Here is a 5,000-nt window from a genome sequence, read left to right on the forward strand (position 1 = left end):
ATTAACCAGACAAATCGCTCCACCAACTAAGAACGGCCATGCACCACCACCCACCGAATCAAGAAAGAGCTATCAATCTGTCAATCCTTCCGGTGTCCGGGCCTGGTGAGGTTTCCCGTGTTGAGTCAAATTAAGCCGCAGGCTCCACTCCTGGTGGTGCCCTTCCGTCAATTCCTTTAAGTTTCAGCTTTGCAACCATACTTCCCCCGGAACCCAAAAGCTTTGGTTTCCCGGAGGCTGCCCGCCGAGTCATCGGAGGAACTGCGGCGGATCGCTGGCTGGCATCGTTTATGGTTAGAACTAGGGCGGTATCTGATCGCCTTCGAACCTCTAACTTTCGTTCTTGATTAATGAAAACATACTTGGCAAATGCTTTCGCTTCTGTTCGTCTTGCGACGATCCAAGAATTTCACCTCTAACGTCGCAATACGAATGCCCCCGCCTGTCCCTATTAATCATTACCTCGGGTTCCGAAAACCAACAAAATAGAACCGAGGTCCTATTCCATTATTCCATGCACACAGTATTCAGGCGGGCTTGCCTGCTTTAAGCACTCTAATTTGTTCAAAGTAAACGTGCCGGCCCACCGAGACACTCAATAAAGAGCACCCTGGTAGGATTTCAACGGGGTCCGCCTCGGGACGCACGAGCACGCACGAGGCGGTCGCACGCCTTCGGCTCGCCCCACCGGCAGGACGTCCCACGATACATGCCAGTTAAACACCGACGGGCGGTGAACCAACAGCGTGGGACACAAATCCAACTACGAGCTTTTTAACCGCAACAACTTTAATATACGCTATTGGAGCTGGAATTACCGCGGCTGCTGGCACCAGACTTGCCCTCCAATAGATACTCGTTAAAGGATTTAAAGTGTACTCATTCCGATTACGGGGCCTCGGATGAGTCCCGTATCGTTATTTTTCGTCACTACCTCCCCGTGCCGGGAGTGGGTAATTTGCGCGCCTGCTGCCTTCCTTGGATGTGGTAGCCGTTTCTCAGGCTCCCTCTCCGGAATCGAACCCTGATTCCCCGTTACCCGTTACAACCATGGTAGGCGCAGAACCTACCATCGACAGTTGATAAGGCAGACATTTGAAAGATGCGTCGCCGGTACGAGGACCGTGCGATCAGCCCAAAGTTATTCAGAGTCACCAAGGCAAACGGACCGGACGAGCCGACCGATTGGTTTTGATCTAATAAAAGCGTCCCTTCCATCTCTGGTCGGGACTCTGTTTGCATGTATTAGCTCTAGAATTACCACAGTTATCCAAGTAACGTGGGTACGATCTAAGGAACCATAACTGATTTAATGAGCCATTCGCGGTTTCACCTTAATGCGGCTTGTACTGAGACATGCATGGCTTAATCTTTGAGACAAGCATATGACTACTGGCAGGATCAACCAGGGAGCTGCGTCAACTAGAGCTGAGCAGCCGGCCGCCCGGGAGTGTGTCCCGGAGGCCCGCGCGAACACGCAAGCGTCCGCTCAATTATTCCGCAAACAGGAGGAGGCTGGGCTCCCCTGCACGATACACCTCGAAACCCTCTCAGGTCCCGGCGGCGCGCAGCGCCGTCCTAAGTACTTGGTCGGGTTCGAGAGAGGCGCAATCGCCCGGAGATAGGCGAGTAGACGCTTTCAGTGCGACCACCCGTGCTCCCAACTGAGCTTGCCGCTGCCGACAGAGGCCCGGGAGCGTGCTGTCGTGGTGTTGCCGGCGGGAGACAACACGCGGCCACAAACAGTGGCCGGGCAGCTCCAACGCCAGCGCCACAGAGGGGCAGAGCCCCACTTGGGTGCCAAAGCGAACTCTCCCAGCACAGCGCACGCGCCAACACATCCGCACAGCTGCGATACAAACCACCTGCGAGAACCGCGGGGGCGACCGAGCAGCAGACGGCGTCGCGGCGCCGAGTGCCGGGCGGCGGCGCATCCTCAACGCACACAGTCCTCAATCGGACCAGCACACTGCAGATGTCCACCGCGCTTCGCACCGGGCCCGCGAGGACCCACTTTGGCCGCACGGCGCCGCGCGTTGGGTGCGCCGGCGCGCAGCTGCGCCGCCTGCCGCGTCCGTCGGCCGGCGCGCCTGCCACTGGGCGCCCCCACCAGCCGGCTGTAGCGCGTGCGCCCACGCAGCGCGCGGCCAGCACGCCGGGCGCTCCCCCCTCACCGGCCGGGGACGGTCCCACCCAGCCACCGCCGCGTATCGCTTCATACCCACATGCCCACTCACGTTCGTGGGTATGACGGGTGTCGCTGAAGCAACCAGTTAATACCTGTACCGATTGTCGCAATCAATGATTCACCTCCAGCGTATACAACCGCGCAACAACGGATTTCCAGTTCATTTGCGTAACTTGGGCAGCAAACGTAGACGTCCATCTACATTTGCAAATTCAGTGGGTCTTGCATGCCTGGATGATATGCGTCACGACACGCCACATCAGCCCACATACATGCTGCGACGTATGCACGAGAGAACACGTGGAAGGTGGCCCGCGTACGTATGCGAATGCCATTGCACAGCTGCGAAGCTCATTGAACACGCAAACTCCCGCCTGACGAACTAGAGGCGACAGGGGAGCGATATAAGTCTTACAGCAGTACACATTACAGTGGATAGCGGGACCATGTGGAACGTACGCACCACTCGTTAGATGTTGTGAGGGTACGCACCGTAACATGAATCAATACGCAGGACACCAGAGAGTGCGAGCACTGACCTATGTTGAGAGGGTTGCGATTAGGCAACGCTACATGAATGTTTCAATTCATATAACAATTACAGGTTAGGTTAGGGCGCAACGTGCGTTAGGTTAGGGCGCAACGTAGGTTAGGTTAGGGCCCAACGTAGGTTAGGTTAGGGCCCAACGTAGGTTAGGTTAGGGCCCAACGTAGGTTAGGTTAGGGCCCAACGTAGGTTAGGTTAGGGCCCAACGTAGGTTAGGTTAGGGCCCAACGTAGGTTAGGTTAGGGCCCAACGTAGGTTAGGTTAGGGCCCAACGTAGGTTAGGTTAGGGCCCAACGTAGGTTAGGTTAGGGCCCAACGTAGGTTAGGTTAGGGCCCAACGTAGGTTAGGTTAGGGCCCAACGTAGGTTAGGTTAGGGCCCAACGTAGGTTAGGTTAGGGCCCAACGTAGGTTAGGTTAGGGCCCAACGTAGGTTAGGTTAGGGCCCAACGTAGGTTAGGTTAGGGCCCAACGTAGGTTAGGTTAGGGCCCAACGTAGGTTAGGTTAGGGCCCAACGTAGGTTAGGTTAGGGCCCAACGTAGGTTAGGTTAGGGCGCAACGTAGGTTAGGTTAGGGCGCAACGTAGGTTAGGTTAGGGCGCAACGTAGGTTAGGTTAAGGCGCAACGTAGGTTAGGTTAAGGCGCAACGTAGGTTAGGTTAAGGCGCAACGTAGGTTAGGTTAAGGCGCAACGTAGGTTAGGTTAAGGCGCAACGTAGGTTAGGTTAAGGCGCAACGTAGGTTAGGTTAAGGCGCAACGTAGGTTAGGTTAAGGCGCAACGTAGGTTAGGTTAAGGCGCAACGTAGGTTAGGTTAAGGCGCAACATAGGTTAGGTTAAGGCGCGACATAGGTTAGGTTAAGGCGCAACATAGGTTAGGTTAAGGCGCAACATAGGTTAGGTTAAGGCGCAACATGGGTTAGGTTAAGGGATGGTGTATGAGGGGGGGAGGGGACGAGGTTCGTTCATAGTGATGATGGTAAGTGGACGCCTGAGGCACCCTGAGATGTGTCACGTCAGGATGCACCTTTGGCTCAGGGGAGGTGGTGCGCCGGTTCCGTGGGTGTGGCAAGGGAGTGGCAGACCTGTGTCTTTCATTCCTGCCATTGCTTATATGCTGTGAGACACGCCAGTGTGGTGGTGTTGGCTGCACCCCTGTGTAGCACATGTGTGGGTGTTTGTGGCTTATCTGCGTAATGATGGTTGTTGGAAGAGTGAGATATTCTGTTTTTGGGGTGGACCTCCTGGTTTTGTTATCATAGTGTGAATGGTGTAATGTGGCGGAGAGGATGCACTGGATGTTGTTCCATGGTGGTGCTTAGATATTGTGTCTGTGTCTGTTACAGCCAGAGAGTAGTGTGTGATAGGGTGTCTGGGTGACGTGTAGTTCACATTGTGTGCACAGACTGTCAGCATGTATAGGGACAGTTGTATGTCGTATGTCATCTATATTCCGATGGCTCTGCATCTATTAGTTATCAGCGCCATGTATCAGTTTAATCTGGTTGCAGTCTCGTGGTGTTCTATCTCTGTACAGTAGTAGAGGTGCGACTGCACTACGTAGCTACCCCTTGCGGCAGCTTTCCCCGGTGTATGGCATATGATTATCAGCAATGAGTCGATTAGTGACAACTGGTCGTGTGACAACGTCACATGTCTGCGGGTGGGATACGCTACAACCTGCTTGTGGGTCAGGGCTCAGTAATGCTCTCCTCACACTGAGCGCTCGGACCGTCATTACCCGTCTGCGTGATATATTGCGGAGCGCTTTTAGCCATTGCCAGAGTCTTTGCGACTGCGAGTGCAACGCCCATGGGGACCGACATGGTTGGGGCGCTTCCTAGCTGATCGCTCAGCATCGGAATCCGTACTGTGAGCACGCAATCGCGCACAGACTTAGAGCATGTGTAGGGACAGCGGGAATTTCGCATCTTGGATAAAACGCTTCATGAAACGGATGATATAGGGGTGGATTGCAACTTACGACTGCGAGAAAAGTCCGCCGTTCATCCGCTGGAGTTGCAATTTGGGCAGGTGACGTGAGGCACGTACGGGGGCGGGTGGCGTGATTGTCGGTGGACGACGTCGTGCGGCGCAGGGACTGGCGTTGGTGCTCTTGTGGTGGACAGTGGATGCAGGCTTTGTGGGTGGGGTCGGGAAACGGGTACTGTGCGCCCATCGCCGTCGTAGTCAGCTTGGCGTCGCATAGATGGCGGTACTGTTTTTGTGGTGCGATCGACATGGTGGTTGTAGTGCTGTCGGATGCGC

General features: G+C 55.1%; 1 non-coding gene across 1 annotated transcript in view; it reads right to left on the reverse strand.

Annotated features, from left to right (window-relative positions):
* Nucleotides 1–1,412, reverse strand: part of LOC126197136 (small subunit ribosomal RNA) — a 1,909-nt gene extending 497 nt beyond the window's left edge. The window contains exon 1 of the ribosomal RNA XR_007539532.1: nucleotides 1–1,412. This exon is cut by the window's left edge and continues 497 nt beyond it. This is a non-coding gene — a ribosomal RNA (small subunit ribosomal RNA).
* Nucleotides 1,413–5,000: the final 3,588 nt, after the last annotated feature.

This window comes from Schistocerca nitens, chromosome 7, assembly GCF_023898315.1.
Source record: "Schistocerca nitens isolate TAMUIC-IGC-003100 chromosome 7, iqSchNite1.1, whole genome shotgun sequence".
NCBI classification, from domain to species: domain Eukaryota; kingdom Metazoa; phylum Arthropoda; class Insecta; order Orthoptera; family Acrididae; genus Schistocerca; species Schistocerca nitens.